Source organism: Myodes glareolus, chromosome 6, assembly GCF_982192425.1.
Source record: "Myodes glareolus chromosome 6, mMyoGla1.1, whole genome shotgun sequence".
NCBI lineage: Eukaryota > Metazoa > Chordata > Mammalia > Rodentia > Cricetidae > Myodes > Myodes glareolus.
The window spans coordinates 11,112,187-11,126,401 of record NC_142031.1 but is presented as its reverse complement, the minus strand read 5'-3'; the positions used below and the strand labels follow the sequence as shown (position 1 = coordinate 11,126,401).

At 38.9% G+C, this 14,215-nt stretch overlaps 1 pseudogene; it reads left to right on the top strand.

The window, feature by feature from the left end:
* The window catches only part of LOC148121639 (vomeronasal type-2 receptor 116-like), a 42,762-nt pseudogene extending 29,681 nt beyond the window's left edge, over positions 1–13,081 (top strand).
* The last annotated feature ends 1,134 nt before the right edge of the window (positions 13,082–14,215 follow it).

Sequence of the window (14,215 nt, the reverse complement as noted above, 5' to 3'; positions counted from 1 at the left end):
GGGTTTTAGTGTATGATTTAACCTTTAAAAATGTTTCTTTTACATTTGATTGTGCTTTTGTAGTTGGGGCATAGATGTTCAGTATTGCGATTTCCTCTTGATGGATTTTCCCTGTGACTAATATGAAATGTTTTTCTTTATCTCTTTTGATTGATTTTAGTTTGAAATCTATTTTGTTAGATATTAGGATAGCTACACCAGCTTGTTTCTTAGGTCCATCTGATTGGAATTTTTTTCCCAACCCTTACTCTGGGGTGATGTCTGTCTTTGAGGTTGAGGTGTGTTTCTTGTACAGAGCAGATGGATGAATTCTGTTTTTGTATTCAATCTGATACCCTGTGTCCTTTTATATGTGAGTTGAGTCCATTTATATTAAGAGAAATTAATAACCAGTGATTGCTGTATCCTTTAATTTTGTTTTCATTATTGGTGAGGCTAATTTGTGTGTTTTTCCCTTCTTTGGGATTTCTTGCTATGGGATCATCAATTGTCATTTTTTTTTGATGTAGCCAACTTTCTTGGTTTGTAGTTCTTGGTTTTTCTTCTAACACTTTGTGTAGGGCTGATTTTGTGGCGAGGTATTGGTTAAATCTGGTTTTGTCATGGAATGTCTTGTTTTGTCTTTCTATGGTGATTGAGTGTTTTACTGGGTATAGTAGTCTGGACTGGTAGCCGTGGTCTCTTAATGTCTGCATAATGCTTGTCCATGACCTTCTGGTTTTCATGGTCTCCAATGAAAAATCATGTGTGATTTTGATAAGTCTTTCTTTATATGTTACTTGGCCTTTTTCCTTTGCAGCTCTTAATATTCTTTCTTTATTCTGTATGTTTAGTGGTCTGATTATTATGTGGCAAGGAGATTTTTTTTTTTGATTCAGTCTATTTGATTTTCTGTTCACCTTTTGCATCTTCATAGGCATATCTTTCATTAGGTTGGGAAGTTTTCTTCCATGATTTATTAAATATATTTTCTGTGATTTTGAGTTCAACTTCTTCTCTTTCTTCTATACCTAGTATTCTTAGGTTTGGTCTTTTCATGGTGTCGCATATTACCTGGATAATTTGGGTTAAGCTTTTGTTATAGTTAATGTTTTCTTTGACTACTGAGCCTATTTCCTTTATTGTATCATAAGCGCTTAAGATTCTCTCTTCCATCTCTTGTATTCTGCTGTTTATGCTTGCATTTGTGGTTCCTGATCGTTTTCTCATGATTTCTGTTTCTATAATTCACTTGGCTTCTATTTTCTTTATTGTCTCTATTTAGGTGTTCAAGGCTTCAATAGTTTCATACCTATGTTTGGTTGGTTTTTCTTAGTTTTCTTAAGGGATTTCCTAATGTCTCCAAATTTTTGTCTTTCTTTTTTAAAAATTTTATTTGAAATACTTCTCATTTCCTCTTTAAGAGTCTCAAACATTCTCCTGAAGTTATTTTTAGGTCCTTTTCTTCTGCTTCACCTATATTTGGTAGATCAAGTCTTGCTGTTGAAGAGTCTCTAGATTTTACTGGTGTATTGCTCCTTGTGGTGTTGCAAGTGTTCTTACCTTGTCTCCTCATCTTTTTCTCTAATTGGTTTGGTTGTGGCTGTCTGTGACTCTGGTCATTCATCTAGGTGCCAGTGGATCCAAGGCTCAGATGGTTGTTCCTTGTGGGACATTCAGTGCCATGGATCTAGTTACCCCATTGGTCACTCAGTGTTCCTGGAGGTTACTCAAAGCTTCTGTGGTATTCCCCTCTCCTACGGATTTTGCCCTCTCAGGCTTGCTCTGGCTTAGGCTGCAAACTCAGACCTGTTTCCATAAATGTCCCTGGTCTGGATCTGCTTCTGCAAAGGATCTGGCTTGGGGTTGGTCCTGCAAAGATCTCCGGCTTCTATCTACCCCTTCAGACGTCCCAGACTTGGGTGTGCCTGGACCCACAGATGACCTGCCTCATGCCTACTCCCTCAGAGGTCCCAGACTCATGCCCAGACCCACAGATGTTTCTGGTCCTGCCTACTTCCTTGGAGGTCTCAGACTGATGCTGGGTACCACAGAGATCCTGGCTCAGGCCTACTCCCTTAGATGTCCCAGACTCACACCCAGACCTGCAAGGGTCCTGGCTCATGTCTACTCCCTGCAAGGTCCCAGATTCATGCCCAGATCTGCAGTGGTCTCTGGCTCTGGCTCTGGCTCTGGCTCACTCACTCAGTGGATGCTTTCCTGTACCTCTTTCTGTGGAGTTTGCTGTCTCAGCTCTGCTCAGACCCAGGTTGCAGGCCTAGTTCTGCCTCTGCAAATGTCCCTGGTCTGGATCATTTCTTCTTCCAAGGCTGGGTGACCATAAACTAAGCTGAGTTTACATAGTTCTACCCCTGTAAAATTTTATACACGTCTCTCTTTTGCTAGTTACACTCCCTGTATGCAGCTTTCCATGGCATATGTCTCACAGCTTGGGAATTTCAACATCCTATCATATCAAAATACAAATGTGACTTCCATTTTCAGAGATTCATTCAATGAACTCTCACAGAATCTTCACTAAGATTCTGATTCTGGGAAGTTCTTCATCAAAAAAGGGGTCACATGCAAACAATAACTCTTTTTACTGTGTAACATGTGTTTTCCCAGCTGGCCAAAGCTCTCAGTTCATCATCTCCCTGCAGGAGAATCTTCACCACAGCACAAGGTTTTCCAAATTCTTTGTGTAGGCATTTAGTGCTATGAACTTTCCTCTTAATTTATCCTTTCCTAGTGTTCCATTAGTTTGGGTATATTGTGGATTCATTTTCATTGAATGCTAGGAAGTCTTCAGTTTCTTTCTCTATTTTTTCCTTGACCCCGTGGTGGTTCAGTAGAAAATATTTCCATGAGTATTTCCATTTTTTTGGTTTGTGTTGCTGCTGAACTCTAACTTTAACCTATACTGGTGCCATATAATACAAGGAGTTATTCAAATTTCTTTGTGTCTGTTGAGATATTTTTATGATCAAGTGTGTGTGAATTTTAGATAAGGTTCCAAGAGGTGCTGAATAAAAGTACGCTCTTATCTTCACACAGGTCATGGATCCCTGACTTCTCTTAGGACTGGAGAAGGAGGGAGAGGGGGAGTAGAGGGAGTGCAATGGAAATGGGAGGAGATGGACATTTTTAATAAATAAATAAATAAATAAAGGAATGAATAAAAAGAAATGAAAAAAGTACCTTCCTTTTTGTTTTGGTAAAATATTGCACAGTAGTCTAATAAGTTCATTTGAGTCTGATGTGTGATTTAAGCTTTAGTAGTGTTTCTTTTATAATGTTGGTGCTTTTGTATTTATGGGATAAATGTTCAGAATTAAGACTTCATTTTGATTTTCCTGTGATGAATATAAAATGTTCTTTTCCATCTCTTTTCAGTAATTTTATTTTGAAGTTTTATTTTTTTACATCTTAGGGTAGTTATACCAGCTTCTTTCTTAGATTCATTTGATTGGAAATTTTGTTCCCAACCTTTTACTCTGAGGTAATGTCTGTCTTTGAGGTTGAGGTGTTTTTCTTGAAACCTGAAGAAGGATAGATCCTGGTTTCATACTGTAACTTCTGTTAGCCTATTTCTTTTTATTGGCAAATTGAGTCCATTGATACTATGAAATGTTAACGATCACAAATATTAATTCTTGTATTTTTTGGCCATCGTGGTGTTAGTGTGTGAATTTCCCTTCTTTGGGTTTAGCTGTTGTGAGTTATCTATTGTCTTTGTTTTCATGGTAGCTAGCTTCCATGGGTTAGAGTTTTTAAAATAGCACTTTCTGTAGTGGTGGGTTTGTAGAAAGTTTTTGTTTAAATCTGGTTTTGTCTTGAAATGCATTGCTTTCTTTGTCTATGGTGAGTGAGTGTTTTTCTGGGCATAGTATTATGGGCTTGCATCTGTGGTCCCTTATTGTCTGTAAAACATCAGTCCAGGACTTTCTAACTTGTAGGGTCTCCTTTGAGAAGTCAAGTGCTATGCTGATAGATCTTCCTTTATATGTTTATTGGCCTTTTTCATATGCAGCTCTTATAATTCTTTCTTCATTCTGTTTGCTTAGTGTTTTGAATATTATGGGGTGAGGGGACAGTTTTTTTTGGTCTAGTCAACTTGGTGTTATGTAAACTTCTTGTACCTTTATGTACATGTTCTTGTTTAGATTGGGATTTTTTTCTATGATTTTGTTGAATATATTTTCTGTATCTCTGAGCTGTGGTTCTTCTCCTTCTACCCTGATTATCTCTAAGGTTGGTCTTTTCATGGTGCCACAGATTTCCTGGATGTATTCTGTTTGGAATTGGTTGGATTTAACATTTTCTTGGACTTATGAATCTATTTCCTCCATTGTATATTCAACATCTGTGATTGTCTCTTCCATCTCTTGTATTCTGTCCATAATGATTGAATCTGTAGTTCCTGTTCATTTACCCATATTTTTCATTTCCTGAATTCCATCAGTTTATGTTTTCTTTATTGTTTCCATTTCAATTATTTTTTTTACTTATAGAAAGTAATTTTATTAAATTACAAAAGTTTCCAGTTCCGCCCCTCCTCCAACACCCTCCCATTCCCCCCACTCCCTCTCCTCCTCCCTCTACGTCCCTAAGGGCAGTCAGGGTTTCCTGCCCTGTGGGAAGTTCAAGTTCCTCCCCCCTCCCTCCAGGTCCAGGAAGGTGAGTATCCAAACAGACTGGATCCCCAAAATCCAGTATATGCAGAGGAAACAAGTCCCAGTGTCATTGTCAATGGCTTTTCAGAAAGACTCCGGGCCAGCCACATTCAGAGAATCCGGCCACATTCAGAGAATCTGGTTGAATCACGTCCTCGTTCAGTCCCAGTCCAACTGGCCTTGGTAAACTCTCATTAGATCCGTCCCCTTGTATCAGTGGGTGATAGCATCCCTCGCAGTACTTATTTCTTTTTTCATTTTCTTCGTCCTTCTGCTCCTCATTTGGACCTTGAGGGGCTCAGTCCGGTGCTCCAATGTGGGTCTCCATCTGTATCGCCCTCCATCGCCAGATGAAGGATCTATGGTGATAAGCAAAATATTCATCAGTATGGTTATGGGCCAAGGCCGGTTCAGGCACCCTCTCCTCTGTCCAGAGAACAATCTGGGGATCTTTCCTTGGACCTGGGATCCCATATATAATCAAGTCTCCTGTAAACCCTAAAATGACTCCCTTAGTTGAAATATATTCTTCCCTGATCCCATATTCATCCTTCCTCCCTCCCCCCACATCCCGGTCCACCGAGCTTTCCCCATTCCTCCCCTGCTCCCTTCTCTCTAACCCTCTCCCCTTCCAACAACCCTCCCACCCACCCACCCCCATGCACCCGAGGTTACCTAGGTTGTCTATTTCCTACCTACTGGCGGATAGCTAAATAATCTTCATCAGGTTCATCTTCTTATTTAGCTTCTCTAGGATCACGAATAATAGGCTCAAAGACCTTTAATTATGGTTAGAATCCACTTATGAGTGAATACATACCATGTTCCTCTTTTTGGGTCTGGCTTACCTCACTCAGTAAAGCGTTTTCTATTTCCATCCATTTGCATGCAAAATTCAAGATGTCATTGTTTTTTACCGCTGAGTAAAACTCTAATGTGTATATATTCCACACCTCTTTTAACCATTCTTCTATTGAGGGGCACCTAGGTTGTTTCCAGGTTCTGGCTATTACAAATAGTGCTGCTATGAACATAGTTGAACAAATGCTTTTGTAGTATGATAGGGCATCTCTTGGGTATATTCCCAAGAGTGGAATTGCTGGGTCCTGAGGGAGGTTGACTCCCAGTTTCCAAGAAACCGCCACACTGATTTCCACAGTGGCTGCACGAGTTTGCATTCCCACCAACAATGGATGAGAGTTCCCCTCATTCCACATCCTCTCCAGCATAGGCTATCCTTGGTGTTTTTGAGTTTGGCTATTCTGACAGGTGTAAGATGATATCTCAAAGTTGTTTTGATTTGCATTTCCCTGATCGCTAAGGAGGTTGAGCATGACCTTAAGTGCCTTTTGGCCATTCGAAGTTCATCTGTTGTGAGTTCTCTGTTCAGATCAGTACCCCATTTTTTAATTGGGTTAATTAGGGTTTTAGTGTCTAGTTTCTTGAGTTCTTTGTGTATTTTGGAGATCAGACCTTTGTCTGATGAGGGGTTTGTGAAGATCTTTTCCCAGTCCGAAGGTAGCCTTTTTGTCTTATTGACAGTGTCCTTTGCTTTACAGAAGCTTCTCAGTTTCAGTAGGTCCCATTTATTCTTTGTTTCTCTTATTGTGTGCACTCCTGGGGTTCTGCTTAGGAAGTGGTCTCCTGTGCCTATATCTTGTAGATTATTTCCCACTTTCTCTTCTATCAGGTTCAAAATGGTCGGATTAATGTTGATGTCCATCAGTTTATGTTTTCTTTATTGTTTCTATTTCAATTTTTAAGCCTTGAACTCTTCCCTTTACCTATTTTACTGTTTATTCTTGGCTTTCTTTGTTTCTTTCAGGGATTAATTGATTTCTTCTAAAACTTTGCTTGTTTTTTGATTTCTTAAGGGAATTTTTCATTTCCTCTTTCAGAGCCACTATCATCTTCCTAAAGTTATTATTAAGACTATTTTCTTGTGTTTCAGCTGTATTAGAATGCTCAGGTCTTACTGTTATAGGATCACTAACAGTCCCATACTGCTCTTTCACTTGTTGAATGTATTCTTGCACTGGATTTACTCATCTGTTCTTCCAACAGGTGTGGTTCATGGCATGGCAGTGCCTAAGTAGTCTGTGCTTCCATCTGATATGGCTCGTGTCTGTACATGATCTTTCAACTGCTGAGGTTTGCCCTTGTACCTATGTAGTCTTCTAAGGTTACAATAGATTACTGGATGTGGAGAGTATGTTCAGGTGCCTGCTTGCTGACTGATGAAGTCTGTTCTAGAACAGTGAAGTTCCACCAGATTTGAGGACAGGATCTAACTACCTGGCTGATGCTGTTTCTCCAACCATTGTGGCATGTGCCTATACCTATATAGTCTGCTGGGCTTGCAGGTGTGGGCTGGCTAGGTGAAGAATGTTCAGGTGAGAAGGAATTGGTGGTGGAGTTGGTCTTGGAGGGACAAAATCCAATCAATAGCAGGGGTGTATTGTCAGAGTTTCTTCCTGCCCGGTTCCCGCAATTGTTAAGTCCCAAACAAGTCTCACAAAAATCTACATTAATAATAAACTGATTGGCCTAGCATCTCAGGCTTCTTATTAAATCTTTCTTACAACTTATATTATCCCATTATTCTTATCTATTTTAGCCACAAGGCTCGGTACCTTTGTTGGTGAGGCAGTCACATCTTCCTTTTTCTGTGTCTGGGCAAGGAATGCGAGGAATGGGATTCTTCCTTCCAGAATTCTCCTATTACCATTGGCCTACCTCTATTTCTGTCTGGTTCTCCCACCTATACTTTCTGCCTGGGTACTTGCCAATCAGCATTTATTTAAAATGTATTTGACAAAATACAGACCATTTTCCTACACCACTTCCCCCTCTTTTTTTTAAATATAAGAACTCTGAATCTAATGTCTTCTGGTCATTAGCCATAACAACTTGTAACCAACATTCCAAAGAAATGAAAATATCCATAGCCCATTTTTATTTTGAATTTGGGCGTTGTATTCCAGGCTACTTCTTGCTAGTTGGGGGCACTGATAATCTTATGGGGACCTAAAGAGAATTTAGAATTAAAATCAATTCTTGACTGGAGTATCCTGTGAGTCTTGATCATCTCAGGTGGAAGCCTTGAATCTGTTCTGGATGCAGAACTGAGATATCTGGGTCATCTGTCCATACTGGAAATTTCTAAGGTGGTCTTCCTTGATCAAACCGGATTTTTCTTTTTTCTTTTCTTTTTTTTTAATATTTAAAGCATTCATTTTTATTTCTTTAAAGACTTCATGAAAGGACTAAAAGGAACTTTAAAGAGAGACAACTAGAAGTAGTCTCCAAATTGGCAATGCAATATAATATACATGTTTTGGAAAGATATAGAAACAAAAGACATAGGCAGATATAGATATAGAAAGAAAAAATAAAGCATATACCTATACATATACATCAATTTAAATTAATAGATGAATATATAGAAGTCATTCTATAAATAACTTTTTTATTTTTAAAATTAATTAATTTATTTAATAAAAATTTCTACCTCTTCTCCTCTTCCCATTTCTCTTCCCCTCCCCCTCCCCCAATCCCCTTCCCCCTCCAATCCTAAGAGAAGTCAGGGTGCCCTGCCTTGTGGGAAGTCCAAGGTCCTCCCCCTCTATTCAGGTCTAGGAAGGTGAGTATCCAAATGGACTAGGCTCGCACAAAGCCAGTCCATGCAGTAGAATCAAAAACCAGTGCCATTATCCTTGGCTTCTCAGTCAGTACATCCAGAGACATTACCACCCCTGACTTCAAACTTTATTACAGAGCTGCAGTATTGAAAACAGCTTGGTACTGGCACACAAACAGAGATGTTGACCAATGGAATCGAATCAAAGACCTGGTTATTAATCCACAAACCTATGAACACCTGATTTTTGAAAAGAAGCTAAAAATTATACAATGGAAGAAAGAAAACATCTTTAACAAATGGTGCTGGCATAACTGGATGTCAACCTGTAGAAGAATGAAAATAGATCCATATCTATCACCATGCACAAAACTCAACCTCAATATTAATCTGACCACACTAAACTTGATAGAAGAAAAAGTGGGAAGTAGTCTACAAAACATGGGCACAGGAGACCATTTCCTTTGTAGAACCCCAGTAGCACAGACAATAAGAGCAACAATGAATAAATGGGACCTCCTGAAACTGAGACGCTTCTGTAAAGCAAAGGACACTGTCATTAAGACAAAAGGCAATCTACTGATTGGGAGAAGATCTTCATCAACCCTGCATCAGACAAAGGACTAATCTCCAAAATAAATAAAGAACTCAAGAGACTAGACATTAAAACTCTAACTAACCCAGTTAAAAAATGGGGTACTGAACTCAACAGAGAATTCTCAGCAGAAGACGTTCAAATAGCCAAAAGACACTTAAGGTCATGCTCAACCTCCTTAGTGATCAGGGAAATGCAAATTGAAACAACTCTGAGATACCATCTTACACCTGTCAGAATAGCTAAAGTCAAAAACACCAATGATAGCCTATGCTGGAGAGGATGTGGAGTAAGGAGAACACTCATCCATTGTTGGTGGGAATGCAAACTTGTGCAACCACTTTGGAAATCAGTGTGGTGGTTTCTCAGGAAATTGGGAGTCAACCTTCCTCAGGACCCAGCAATTCCACTCTTGGGAATATACCCAAGAGATGCCCAATCATAATACAAAAGCATTTGTTCAAATATGTTCATAGCAAACCTGATTTTTCTTAACTCAGAATAAATCCATAGCCTCTCATTTTGTGTAGAAAGAAAAGCAAAACTTCTTCTCCAAAATAACGTATCTTTTGACTTCAATTTGAGTCAAAGTATTTTGAAAATACTTATCTTGGATAAATTCATCAGGATTTATAAGTGTATATCTTTTAGCAGCTGTTACTCCCTCCTCAGCATTCAAACAATTCAAAAAGAACATAATATCATACAGTGTCCAGATTCTTTGTGTGTTTTCCATCTTCACTTGGCTTTATTTTAAGCTCTATCTCTTTTATTTTTAATATTTGGCTTTTTGAGACAGGGTTTCTGACTATCATTGTCCTGGAACTCACTCTGTAGACCAGGTTGTCCTTGAACTCTTAGAGATCTGCCTGTTTCTGCCTCTCAAGTATTGGGATTAAAGACATGTACCACCATGCCTTGAACTCACAGAGATCAACCTGCCTTTCTTCCAAGTCTTAGGATTAAAGGTGTTTGCCACCCACCCAACAACTCTCTGACTTTAAAAGGACTTTATCCTTTTTTTTCTCTACCAAGCCTGCATATATTTTTAACACACTGTAAAACATTTAGAAGTTTTCTTTATCTTTAAATCTCTCTTTACTGTATATCTCCCTTTTTGTGATCACTTGAGTCTTTAATTTGTCCATCAATATGGAGAGGATTAAAATCGTGGCTTTGACAGCTGTTTCCAGCCCATTTCTTAGCTTTCTGAGTTTCCAGCCTCATGGTAGAGGTATTGGCTATAGCCATGGTTATTGCAACAACTCAATGGCATTTCAAGATCCCTGCCACCACCAGAAAGCATGTGGTCAGCTTTTCGTCAACCCCATTTAAGTGTTCGTAGCAGGACCTCTTAAAAGAGATGCAAGATTTTGCAGCTAAAGCTGACTCAGGAAGTCTCTCTTAAATGAGAGTGCTTGCCTCTAGCAAGCAGAACCCACCTAAGAAAATGGTGCTCTTAAGAAGCCATGCTTAACTCTATTCTTTTCTTATTTGGGATAACTTCCCAAGATCTCTCAGGCTTTTAAGTAGATTTGGTCATCCCCATATTGGCATACCATTTGTTGTCAGAGGTTTCGTCTTGCTCAGTTCCCACAGTCATTAAATTCCAAAGAAATGACACAGAGTTGTACATTAGTTATAAACTGATTGGCCCATTAGCTCAAGCTTCTTATTAACCCTTATAACTTATATTAACCCATTATTCTTATCTATTTTAACCACATGGCATGGTACCTTATTTGGAGGGACAGTCACATCATGCTTTTTCTCTGGCTGGGCCAGGATTGCAGAGGAATGGGACTTCCTACTTCCCAGAATTCTCCTGTTCTTACTGACCTGCCTCTACTTCCTGTCTGGTTGTCCCACCTATGCTTCCTTCTTGGTTACTGGCCAATCAGTGTTTATTTAATATATGATTGACAGAATAGAGACCATTGTTTCACACCAGAAGTGGGGATGCATCCTGGAGGCAGGTCTCTCAACTGTGAGCTACTCGTGTGAACTGCCATGTTGCTGCTTGTTATGAATAATACTGAGGAGTACAGAAATCTTACTATCAGATGAAGACACAGCTAAGGGCATACTTATTTAACTTATTAGATTATGTTTCATTTTTCAACATCAAAATTATACTTAAATAACCTTCCTTTCTCATTTCAACCTCCTACTTACTCCATATAATCCTAACCGATCTCATATTTATGATCTCTTTTGACACTTCACATGTAAACACATACAAATTAATGATTCTGAAAGGGCTGTAGCCATCCCAGGCATGGCAGATACATATCTAACAAATCCTGTCCTTCTCTCACATTCCATTTGCTTGCTGTAAACCATTAGATTACAATGGTAGCTTGACAAAAAAATTGCCCCCACGACATCATGGGCAGTGTTCCTATTAGGATATTTGGTATTGTTGGAGAAAATATGGACTTATTGGATGAAGTGTTTCACTGTGGCAGCAGAGTATGAGGTTTCATACATGCTTAAGAAACACACAGTGAGTCTGTTTACTTCCTGTTGCCAATGATGAAAATAGAATTCAAAGCTCCTTCTACAATTCCACGTCCATCTGCATATGACTATATTCAAACATGATGATAATGGACTGAACTTCTGACTATAATATACCCAATTAAATTTAAAAGAATTGCCATGGTCTTCATTTCTCTTCAAAGTAGTATAAAACCTAAGACAATTACATTTCCAAAGCTAGCCACTAAGATCTATTTCCTTAATCAGCCACTTCCACCTGAGACTGACTATCATTGTCCAGATATCAAAGTGTGAAGTCAAGCTAGTAAAAAATTCCTTCTGACTGTCCTAATTAACCTGATAATCAAATTTAACACTTCATCCTAAAATGGGGTAAACCTTTTACATTTATAAATTGTCATTTTCGCACAGGTTATACCTGTTTCTACTCTAATCAGAGAAAGCTTTGTCTTCTTGGCCCAAATATCCACTTCTTCTCTCCTTTGTTCTGTTCCCTTCTCCCTCATCCTCTATCTCCTGTCTCTCTTCTAAACACATCTTTCCTTATAACATGACAGATGATGACATTAACACACATTTAATAGACAAAGTAGTGATTATTTGGATTCACTCCACTAAGAGATAATGAATGAGTATTGTGAAATGGAAGCACTGCTATGCAGCATTAACTTTTAATGTCATCCTCAACACAAGTGCACACATTGCAATGCTAATTTCAACATCCACAATTCAAATTTCTTATCAAGAAAAATGCTCAAAATTCTGTAGTTATAGTTTTTTTTTCTTCATCAGATGTGGATCAGTGTGTAAGGTGTCCAGAGGACCAGTATGCCAATGCAGAACAGATCCATTGCACTGACAAAACTGTGAGTTCTCTGACCTATGAAGACCTCTTGGGGATGGCTCTGACCTTAATGGCCTTGGGCTTCACTGCGTTCACATCTATTGTTCTTGGGGTCTTCATAAAGCACCATGACACTCCACTTGTGAAGGCCAATAACCAGAATCTCAGCTACACCTTGTTTGTCTCACTCATCTTTTGTTTCCTGTGTCTCTTGCTCTTTATTGGTCATCCCAATGCAGCTAAGTATATCCTGCAGCAAATCACATTTGGGGTAGTATTCAGTGTAGCTGTTTCTACTGTGTTGGCCAAAACAGTGACTGTCCTTCTGGCTTTCAAAGTCACAATCCCCGGAAGAAGGATGAGGTACTACCTGATTCCAATGGTTCATTATAGTCATCTGTACCCTCATCCAAATTATTCTCTGTGCAATTTGGCTGGGAGTTTCTCCTCCGTTTATTGAAATTGATGCCAAGAGTGAACAAAACCACATCATCATTGTATGTAACAAGGGCTCATTTATTGCGTTCTACTGTGTCTTGGGATACCATGGCTCCCTTGCATTAGGGAGCTTCGTTGTAGCCTTCTTGGCCAGGAATCTCCCTGACACTTTCAATGAAGCCAAGTTGCTGACATTCAGCATGCTAGTGTTCTGCAGTGTCTGGGTTTCCTTTCTTCCTGTCTACCATAGCACCAAGGGCAAGGTCATGGTGGCTGTGGAAGTCTTCTCCATCTTGGCCTCCAGTGCAGGCTTGCTGGGGTGTATCTTTATCCCTAAGTACTATATAATGTTGTTAAGACCAGAAAGAAATTCTCTTAAAAAGTTAAAGGAGAAAGCATCTTCCTAAACTACCATTTCCTAAATTGAAAGCGACAGCTGTAGTTTTGGTACAAAACCACTTGTTATGATTCAATGAAAGAAGTATGCATTAGCTAGTGACTCTCACTGTTTCTTCTAATGAAGATGCCTAGAATTGATATACATACTACTTTTCTGAACGTAATGTCTTGTAATCTTCCATTCATCCACTTAATTTCCAAGACCTGCCTATTGGACATTGCTGCATTTTAGAAGACTTTTTCTTACTTTAATATACAATCAGATTTAAAATAAACTAAAAATCCATATATTGATGTCTGACTGAATATGTGTCTTCAACCGTCAGTGAGTGTTGAGACTAAAGACTCACATGATCCATCCCTATACTTTCTTCCAAATTCACTATGTCTCTATTACCCTTCTAGAAAGTGCAGGACTCCAAGAAACAACCACTCTACAGGAAAAAAATGTACAGTGAGACAAGGAAAAAAGAACATCTTGTTAAGTGTTTCTGAGCAATTTAAGAATTTTGAGAATTCTCTGTTTAATTTAGGTCCCATTTAATTTTGCAATCTTTGTTTTTTGATATATAGTCTCTTGAGTTCTCCATATATTTTAGATATTAGACCTCTGTCAGATGTGGACTTTGTAAAAATATTCTCTCATTGTTGTAGGGAGAGTGCTGCTTGTTCTTTCTGGCCGCCCATCTAGGTTAGCTCTGAAATAATCACACAAAAACCATATTCATTAAAACACTGCTTGACCCATTTACTCTAGCTTCTTATTGACTAAGTCTTATATTAATTTAACCCATTTCTACTATTCTGTGTATTGCCAGGTGGCAGTGGTTTACCAGGTAAAGTTCTAACTGGCGTCTGTCTGAGGCGGAGGATACATGGCATCTCTTTCTTACTCTGCCTTTCTTCCTCCCAGCATTCAGTTCTGTCCTCTCCGCCTTCCTAAGTTCTGTCCTATCAACTCACTAGGAAGATTCTTTATTCATTATCGCTAATCACAGCACACAGAGGAGATTTCCACATCATCTCATTATCTAGGTTGCCTTAGAGGACACTTTCTGTTTAATGAGGACCTATTTATTAATTACTGATCCTATTCTGTACACTACTGGTGTTCTGTCCAGAAATTTTTCTATCAATCCAAT